Source organism: Oncorhynchus gorbuscha, unplaced genomic scaffold (assembly GCF_021184085.1).
Source record: "Oncorhynchus gorbuscha isolate QuinsamMale2020 ecotype Even-year unplaced genomic scaffold, OgorEven_v1.0 Un_scaffold_777, whole genome shotgun sequence".
Lineage (NCBI taxonomy): Eukaryota > Metazoa > Chordata > Actinopteri > Salmoniformes > Salmonidae > Oncorhynchus > Oncorhynchus gorbuscha.
The window spans coordinates 320,121-330,554 of NW_025745807.1; the positions used below are offsets into that span (position 1 = coordinate 320,121).

The window sequence follows — 10,434 nt, forward strand, 5'->3', positions numbered from 1 at the left end:
TCCACAATCCTAGAGAAACTGATAAGATTCATGTATTGAAGAATAGCTTTTCCAAGGGCAACCTCAATGGTGGGATTTGAACCGACACCTCAACACACCGCATCAAGCATTTGAGGCAACTCGGCCTGACAACAGATTTGTTAAATGTCTCGATGGGATCAACACATGGCCCTGCCATTGCTCTGCCTAACTTTCATAGATTTCATTCAAGGGTTTCGATACAGCAACTACAGTTTTTTAAGCTCATTTGCCACGTAGGTATTACATGATGAGGTGGCTGAGTGGTTAAGGCGATGGACTGCTAATCCATTGTGCTCTGCATGCATGGGTTCGATTCCCATCCTCATCGTGTAACCAGTACAATTCTGTACTTTATTATGGCATTGGAAGATTTTGACTTTCACAAACACTGGTAAGATGGCCGACTGCCACCGCGAGAGCACAGGAATTGGTATCTTAGTGGTGAAGGCGATGAACTACATGTGTGGATCAAAACATACTTCCTCTCTTGCATGGCCCCACATGAATATAGAATCCCTCCACAATCCTAGAGAAACTGATAAGATTCATGTATTGAAGAATAGCTTTTCCAAGGGCAACCTCAATGGTGGGATTTGAACCGACACCTCAACACACCGCATCAAGCATTTGAGGCAACTCGGCCTGACAACAGATTTGTTAAATGTCTCGATTGGATCTACACATGGCCCTGCCATTGCTCTGCCTAACTTTCATAGATTTCATTCAAGGGTTTTGATACAGCAACTACAGTTTTTTAAGCTCATTTGCCACGTAGGTATCACATGATGAGGTGGCCGAGTGGTTAAGGCGATGGACTGCTAATCCATTGTGCTCTGCATGCATGGGTTCGAATCCCATCCTCATCGTGTAACCAGTACAATTCTGTACTTTATTATGGCATTGGAAGATTTTGACTTTCACAAACACTGGTAAGATGGCCGACTGCCACCGCGAGAGCACAGGAATTGGTATTTTGGTGGTGAAGGCGATGAACTACATGTGTGGATCAAAACACCAACCTCTTCACAAAACATACTTCCTCTCTTGCACGGCCCCACATGAATATAGAATCCCTCCACAATCCTAGTGAAACTGATAAGATTCATGTATTGAAGAATAGCTTTTCCAAGGGCAACCTCAATGGTGGGATTTGAACCGACACCTCAACACACCGCATCAAGCATTTGAGGCAACTCGGCCTGACAACAGATTTGTTAAATGTCTCGATTGGATCGACACATGGCCCTGCCATTGCTCTGCCTAACTTTCATAGATTTCATTCAAGGGTTTCGATACAGCAACTACAGTTTTTTAAGCTCATTTGCCACGTAGGTATTACATGATGAGGTGGCCGAGTGGTTAAGGCGCTGGACTGCTAATCCATTGTGGTCTGCATGCATGGGTTCGAATCCCATCCTCATTGTGTAACCAGTACAATTCTGTACTTTATTATGGCATTGGAAGATTTTGACTTTCACAAACACTGGTAAGATGGCCGACTGCCACCGCGAGAGCACAGGAATTGGCATCTTAGTGGTGAAGGCGATGAACTACATGTGTGGATCAAAACACCAACCTCTTCACAAAACATACTTCCTCTCTTGCATGGCCCCACATGAATATAGAATCCCTCCACAATCCTAGAGAAACTGATAAGATTCATGTATTGAAGAATAGCTTTTCCAAGGGCAACCTCAATGGTGGGATTTGAACCGACACCTCAACACACCGCATCAAGCATTTGAGGCAACTCGGCCTGACAACAGATTTGTTAAATGTCTCGATTGGATCGACACATGGCCCTGCCATTGCTCTGCCTAACTTTCATAGATTTCATTCAAGGGTTTCGATACAGCAACTACAGTTTTTTAAGCTCATTTGCCACGTAGGTATTACATACCTTAAGGGAAGATTTCGGCAGTACCTGTATGGTTAGTGAGAAAGTCCATATTGCAAATGTACGGTCCCTTACTAGACGTCCGAAATCGTTTCTAAAATTCGCGGACGGCTTCGGGCCGAGCGGCAGGGCCGGACCTACCAGGAAGTCATCAAATGAACTTTGTCGGACATTCGGTTTCCGTTTTACAAAAATAATAAGATTTAGGTAGGTCATTTTTCCGCTGTCCCGGAAATTCCCACAAGAGGGCATAAGCAATCATATTGCTATTGGACAAAACATCACGATTCACGACTTGGCCTTATCTCGAAAACTGAAAATATTTAGAAGCCGAAACTCGGTGAGCGTAGGGGCGGCATAATGGGCAGTTGGCCCCGAACAACATGGCGTCTAGGCCTCAACGGTTTTTGAGTTATGGCCATTAAAGGTACAAAATGAAAATAGAGAAATTATTTTTCTACTTCACGTCAAAGTCAAGGAGCCTCCGGTGTCAATAAAAAAAGAACCAGCCATTTATCTATCGTCATTTAAGATAAATCGTACAACGACACCTTGGTGATGTTCACGTATAGGTGTTTTGTTTTTCAACGGTTACAGATCCAGTTGCAGGGTGTTCTTACGAATCTTTTTAAAGTGTGCTGCGGAGCTCTGCGAGATTTCTGTGATTTTCTATGATTTTCTGAAATAACACACACTCACTAAACCCTCCGTAAATAACTCAGTTCTTAACGTAAAGACTTAAAACTCAGGATTATGTAAAGGCATACCCGAATCATGATATGGGTTTATTTATAGCTTCCTGTGCCAACCGGAAGTGCCTTTAATGGTGTCACAGTGGCAGTTTCCATGGGTTAAAAAGGTCAGATCTTTTCAAAACTTCATATGTGTGACTAGTTAACCCTCATGAACTGTAAATCAGTCATTTCTCCCAACAGATGTCAAAGAAAAGCTCTCACACGCACACACAGCAAGGATGGAGTGAAAAGTGTGGTTCTCAAAGACACAGAGAGCAGGCAATGGCATAAACATAATCTCTAGGCCGTGCCGAGTTCAACGAGATATCCCGCTTGAACGTAGCTCGCTCGGTCTAAGCGCAGCAACCATTAGAAAATTAGGCCCAAAATGAAGCCTGCCCCACAACGTCATTTGCTTTTGGGTGACAGTGAGAGAACCGTTAGGGTGAGAAGCACAATTCGACCTCAGGTATGTTCCTAAGGTCCTCCTGATCCGTGCAAGCCTAACGTTGACCGTGTGGCATTAACCCTTAATAGTTAAAAGAAGGTGTTTACTTCAAAGAGTTTGCATTGACTTCTCTCCCCATAGGAATACATTGCCTGCACCCCTAAATTCAACCTGAAGTCTATATGGGTTATGAATGCCGTATGAACCTGTCTTTGGTAACAGTCCATCAGGCCAGTATGAGGTCTACCTGTGTTGATTCTAAGCTTCCTGGACCAACCGGAAGTGGTTAAAAACACCCTAAAAGTGTTTTTCCATTACCTGCCTGCAGTTTGATAGACAGTGCATTCAACCCTGTGTAAATCAGTCAATTCTTAACGTAAGGACTTAAAACTCAGGATTCTGTAAAAGCATAGCCCAGTGAGGATATGTGTTGACTTATAGCTTCCTGTGCCAACCGGAAGTGCCTTAATTGGTGTCTCAGGGGCTGTTTCGAGGGGTTAAAAAAGTCAGATCTGTCCAAAACTTCATATGTGTGATTAGGCAACCCCCATGAACTGTAAATCAGTCATTTTTCCCATAAAATTTCAAAGGAAAACTAAATCACACAGACACACAACTTGGAAGGAGGGACGTATTGGGGTTTGTAGAGACAGACAGTGCCTCCAATAGTTAGCTTTGTTCGAGCTAAAAAAGAACCGTCAGACCTAGAGTTCCGAAACTTTAGAAACCTGTTCTAGACCTCGGGTCGATAGTGCGTGGTGAGTTAGGTGGCTCTAGAAGGTTCTCGGACCGAGAAATAGCCTCGTACATTTGCAATGACTTCAATTCATTTTGACCATTACGAAAATGGCGACATTTAGAAAAGTCTCAGAGACACAAGACTAGGTGCATTGAAACCGGCTCGGCCCATAGAGACGGACCCCAACGTTTCGGTCCGATAGCTCATTCAAGGACCCCATAGCAAGGCATGGAAAAAAAGTGGATTTTCAGCACCAATTAGGGTTTTACTCGGGCACCGAAGGACCTATCGAGCCGAAACTCGGGATTCGGGGTCGCCTCACATAGGCCTTCACATAATGTCCGACCTGTACCCGCAGCTAGAACTTAACTATGTGTTTTATATTTTTATTATGTTTTAAACTAAAGGTGCTGTGAATTATGGGCCTGCTCTGACATATATGATAGTTGGCTTCTAAATGAGTTGGAAAAAGTGGGTTTGGTGTCAATTGGTATCAGTTTGGTGTCAAAATGACATCTAATTGACTGATGGACACTGACTTGCTAGTTGACTTTTGTACATTTGCAATATGTTTAAATGGAGAGGGACCATCACCAAAATGGCATTCTGAAATCAACACAAAAAATGGCATCACCATAGTCTCCAGGCTGTGCCGAGTTCAACGAGACGCCCCGCTTGACCGTAGCTCGCTGACCTTGAAAAAAAGAAGGCGCAAAAGGAAGTCTGGCCCTCAATGTCATTTGCTTTTGGGTGACAGTGAGAGAACCGTTAGGGTGAGAAGCACAATTCGACCTCAGGTACGTTCCTAAGGTCCTCCCGATCCGTGCAAGCCTAACCTTGACCCTGTGGCATTAACCCTTAACAGCTAAAAGAAGGTGTTTACATCAAAGAGTTTGCATTGACTTCTCTCCCCATAGGAATACATTGCCTGCACCTCTAAATTCAACCTGAAGCCTATGTGGGTTATGAATGCCTAATGAACCTGTCTTCTATGACAGTCCATCAGACCACTATGAGGTCTACCTGTGTCGATTCTAAGCTTCCTGGATCAACCGGAAGTGGTTAAATTGACCCAAAAGGAGTTTTGATGTACATAACCTTCAAAGGTGAAAATGACTGCATTCAACACTGTGTAGATCGTAGATCAGTCAATTCTTAACTTAAAGACTTAAAACTCAGGATTCTGTAAGTTTCTATGTCAATCAAGACATGGGTTTACTTATAGCTTCCTGTGCCAACCGGAAGTGCCTTTAATGGTGTCACAGTGGCAGTTTCCAAGGGTTAAAAAGGTCAGATCTTTTCAAAACTTCATATGTGTGACTAGGTAACCCTCATGAACTGTAAATCAGTCATTTCTCCCAACAGATGTCAAAGAAAAGCTCTCACACGCACACACAGCAAGGATGGAGTGAAAAAGTGTGGTTCTCAAAGACACAGAGAGCAGGCAATGGCATAAACATAATCTCTAGGTCGTGCCGAGTTCAACGAGATATCCCGCTTGACCGTAGCTCGCTCGGTCTAAGCGCAGCGACCATTAGAAAATTAGGCCCAAAATGAAGCCTGCCCCACAACGTCATTTGCTTTTGGGTGACAGTGAGAGAACCGTTAGGGTGAGAAGCACAATTCGACCTCAGGTATGTTCCTAAGGTCCTTCCGATCCGTGCAAGCCTAACGTTGACCGTGTGGCATTAACCCTTAATAGTTAAAATAAGGTGTTTACTTCAAAGAGTTTGCATTGACTTCTCTCCCCATAGGAATACATTGCCTTTACCCCTAAATTCAACCTGAAGTCTATATGGGTTATGAATGCCGTATGAACCTGTCTTTGGTAACAGTCCATCAGGCCAGTATGAGGTCTACCTGTGTTGATTCTAAGCTTCCTGGACCAACCGGAAGTGGTTAAAATCACCCTAAAAGTGTTTTTCCATTACCTGCCTGCAGTTTGATAGACAGTGCATTTAACCCTGTGTAAATCAGTCAATTCTTAACGTAAGGACTTAAAACTCAGGATTCTGTAAAGCATAGCCCAGTGAGGATATGTGTTGACTTATAGCTTCCTGTGCCAACCGGAAGTGCCTTAATTGGTGTCTCAGGGGCTGTTTCGAGGGGTTAAAAAAGTCAGATCTGTCCAAAACTTCATATGTGTGATTAGGCAACCCCCATGAACTGTAAATCAGTCATTTTCCCATAAAATTTCAAAGGAAAACTAAATCACACATACACACAGCTTGGAAGTAGGGACCCATTGGGGTGCGTAGAGACATACACTGCCTGCATTAGTTAACCTTGTTGGAACTTTTAAAGAACCGTCAGACCTAGAGTTCCGAAACTTTAGAATCCTGTTCTAGACCTCAGGTCGATAGTGCGTGGTGAGTTACGTGGCTCTAGACGGTTCTCGGACCGAGAAACAGCTTCGTACATTTGCAATGACTTCAATTCATTTTGACCATTACGAAAATGGCGACATTTAGAAATGTCTCAGAGACACAAGACTAGGTGCATTGCGACCGTCTCGGCCCATATAGACAGACCCCAACGTTTCTGTCCGATAGCTCACTCAAGGACCCCGTAGCAAGTCATGGAAAAAGTGGATTTTCAGTACCAATTAGGGTTTTGCTCGGACACCAAATGACCGATCGAGCCGAAACTTGGGATTCGGGGTCGCCTCAGCTAGGCCTACAAGTAACATAAGAAATGGACCCGCAGCTAGAACGTAACTACGTGTTTTATGTTTTTTATGGTTTGAACCAAAGGCGTTGTGAATTTTGGGCCAGCTCTGAAGTATGTGATAGTTGGCTACGAAACAGGTTGGAAAAAGTGGGTTTAGTGTCAGTTTGTATCAGTTTGGTGTCAGAATGATATCTAATTGACTGATGGACGGTGACTTGCTGGTGACTCTTGTCCATTTGCAATATGTTTAAACAGTGAGGTACCATCACCAAAAGTGACATTCTGAAATCAACCCTAACGAGCCATTGAGATGAACCAGAATCACTGCCCAGCCATCCCGAGTTCATCGGGCCAGTCAATTTCACATTCCTGCAGGATTTTTATAGCATGACAAATTCGTGATGGTACCTGCCCATTGAACCATATTGCAAATGCACAGTGACTTTGCAAAAGTGAGAAAACATAAACAAATGGACATGATGAAATCAACACAACGAGTGATGGAAAGGTACAACTCTCACTGCTCGGCCATCCTGTGTTCATCTGGCCAGTCAATTTTGCATGTCTGCAGGATTTTTGAGTATGTCAAATTTCATATGGTAATTGTCCATTGAACCACATTGCAAATGCACGTGCACTTGCAATATGATTCTATAGTGAAAAAAACATCACCTAATGGACATGATGAAATCAACACAACGAGTGATGGAAAGGAACAACTATCACTGCCCGGCCATCCTGTGTTCCCATAGCGGGCATTAATATCAGAATGACCGGTAAATGCATTCACAACCATATTTTCATTTTTGGGTTACCAGGTGCCTATTTTCAATCACCAGTTGCACAACAATGCGTATCCATCAGAATATTTTAAACAGTCCATAAAGCACTCAGGACTGCCCCCATAGATAGAGAGCCGTAGTAGGGTACTCCCATAGCGGGCATGGATAATAGGAGTCCCGGTAAATGCATTTACAACCATATTTTTATTTTTGGGTTACCAGTTGCACAACAATGCACGTGCATTTGCAATATGATTCTATAGTGAAAAAACATCACCAAATGGACATGATGAAATCAACACAACGAGTGATGGAAAGGAACAACTATCACTGCCAGGCCATCCTGTGTTCATCAGGCCAGTCAATTTTGCATTCCTGCAGCATTTTTATAGCATGACAAAATCGTGATGGTACATGCCCATTGAACCATATTGCAAATGCACAGTGATTTTGCAAAAGTGAGAAAACATAAACAAATGGACATGATGAAATCAACACAACGAGTGATGGAAAGGTACAACTCTCACTGCTCGGCCATCCTGTGTTCATCAGACCAGTCAATTTTGCATTTTTGAGCATGTCAAATTTCATATGGTAAATGCACATTGAAACATATTGCAAATGCACGTGCACTTACAATACGATTCTATAGTGAAAAAACATCACCTAACGGAGATGATGAAATCAACACAACGAGTGATGGAAATGTACAACTATCACTGCTCTTAGTGGTGAAGGCGATGAACTACATGTGTGGATCAAAACACCAAACTCTTCACAAAACATACTTCCTCTCTTGCATGGCCCCACATGAATATAGAATCCCTCCACAATCCTAGAGAAACTGATAAGATTCATGTATTGAAGAATAGCTTTTCCAAGGGCAACCTCAATGCTGGTATTTGAACCGACACCTCAACACACCGCATCAAGCATTTGAGGCAACTCGGCCTGAAAACAGATTTGTTAAATGTCTCGATTGGATCGACACATGGCCCTGCCATTGCTCTGCCTAACTTTCATAGATTTCATTCAAGGTTTCGATACAACAACTACAGTTTTTTAAGGTCATTTGCCACGTAGGTATCACATGATGAGGTGGCCGAGTGGTTAAGGCGATGGACTGCTAATCCATTGTGCTCTGCATGCATGGGTTCGAATCCCATCCTCATTGTGTAACCAGTACAATTCTGTACTTTATTATGGCATTGGAAGATTTTGACTTTCACAAACACTGGTAAGATGGCCGACTGCCACCGCGAGAGCACAGGAATTGGTATCTTAGTGGTGAATGCGATGAACTACATGTGTGGATCAAAACACCAACCTCTTCACAAAACATATTTCCTCTTTTGCATGGCCCCACATGAATATAGAATCCCTCCACAATCCTAGAGAAACTGATAAGATTCATGTATTGAAGAATAGCTTTTCCAAGGGCAACCTCAATGGTGGGATTTGAACCGACACCTCAACACACCGCATCAAGCATTTGAGGCAACTCGGCCTGACAACAGATTTGTTAAATGTCTCGATGGGATCGACACATGGCCCTGCCATTGCTCTGCCTAACTTTCATAGATTTCATTCAAGGGTTTCGATACAGCAACTACAGTTTTTAAGCTCATTTGCCACTTAGGTATTACATGATGAGGTGGCCGAGTGGTTAAGGTGTGCTCTGCATGCATGGGTTCGAATCCCATCCTCATTGTGTAACCAGTACAATTCTGTACTTTATTATGGCATTGGAAGATTTTGACATTCACAAACACTGGTAAGATACTGCCACCGCGAGAGCACAGGAATTGGTATCTTAGTGGTGAAGGCGATGAACTACATGTGTGGATCAAAACACCAACCTCTTCACAAAACATACTTCCTCTCTTGCATGGCCCCACATGAATATAGAATCCCTCCACAATCCTAGAGAAACTGATAAGATTCATATATTGAAGAATATCTTTTCCAAGGGCAACCTCAATGCTGGTATTTGAACCGACACCTCAACACACCGCATCAAGCATTTGAGGCAACTCGGCCTGACAACAGATTTGTTAAATGTCTCGATGGGATCGACACATGTCAATGCCATTGCTCTGCCTAACTTTCAAAGATTTCATTCAAGGGTTTCGATACAGCAACTACAGTTTTTTAAGCTCATTTGCCACGTAGGTATTACATGATGAGGTGGCCGAGTGGTTAAGGCGATGGACTGCTAATCCATTTTGCTCTGCATGCATGGGTTCGAATCCCATCCTCATCGTGTAACCAGTACAATTCTGTACTTTATTATGGCATTGGAAGATTTTGACTTTCACAAACACTGGTAAGATGGCCGACTGCCACCGCGAGAGCACAGGAATTGGTATCTTAGTGGTGAAGGCGATGAACTACATGTGTGGATCAAAAACCAAACTCTTCACAAAACATACTTCCTCTCTTGCATGGCCCCACATGAATATAGAATCCCTCCACAATCCTAGAGAAACTGATAAGATTCATGTATTGAAGAATAGCTTTTCCAAGGGCAACCTCAATGCTGGATTTGAACCGACACCTCAACACACCGCATCAAGCATTTGAGGCAACTCGGCCTGAAAACAGATTTGTTAAATGTCTCGATTGGATCGACACATGGCCCTGCCATTGCTCTGCCTAACTTTCATAGATTTCATTCAAGGGTTTGATACAACAACTACAGTTTTTTAAGGTCATTTGCCACGTAGGTATCACATGATGAGGTGGCCGAGTGGTTAAGGCGATGGACTGCTAATCCATTGTGCTCTGCATGCATGGGTTCGAATCCCATCCTCATTGTGTAACCAGTACAATTCTGTACTTTATTATGGCATTGGAAGATTTTGACTTTCACAAACACTGGTAAGATGGCCGACTGCCACCGCTAGAGCACAGGAATTGGTATTTTAGTGGTGAATGCGATGAACTACATGTGTGGATCAAAACACCAACCTCTTCACAAAACATATTTCCTCTTTTGCATGGCCCCACATGAATATAGAATCCCTCCACAATCCTAGTGAAACTGATAAGATTCATGTATTGAAGAATAGCTTTTCCAAGGGCAACCTCAATGGTGGGATTTGAACCGACACCTCAACACACCGCATCAAGCATTTGAGGCA

The 10,434-nt window shown here is 43.2% G+C and overlaps 4 non-coding genes across 4 annotated transcripts; all 4 read left to right on the forward strand.

Annotated features, from left to right (window-relative positions):
* Positions 1-267: 267 nt before the first annotated feature.
* trnas-gcu lies at positions 268-349 on the forward strand. Its single transcript has one exon. It is a non-coding gene; the product is annotated as a tRNA-Ser (tRNA).
* Positions 350-805: 456 nt separating this feature from the next.
* Positions 806-887, forward strand: trnas-gcu. The gene has a single exon. It is a non-coding gene; the product is annotated as a tRNA-Ser (tRNA).
* Positions 888-8,383: 7,496 nt separating this feature from the next.
* trnas-gcu lies at positions 8,384-8,465 on the forward strand. The gene has a single exon. It is a non-coding gene; the product is annotated as a tRNA-Ser (tRNA).
* Positions 8,466-10,026: 1,561 nt separating this feature from the next.
* trnas-gcu lies at positions 10,027-10,108 on the forward strand. Its single transcript has one exon. It is a non-coding gene; the product is annotated as a tRNA-Ser (tRNA).
* Positions 10,109-10,434: the final 326 nt, after the last annotated feature.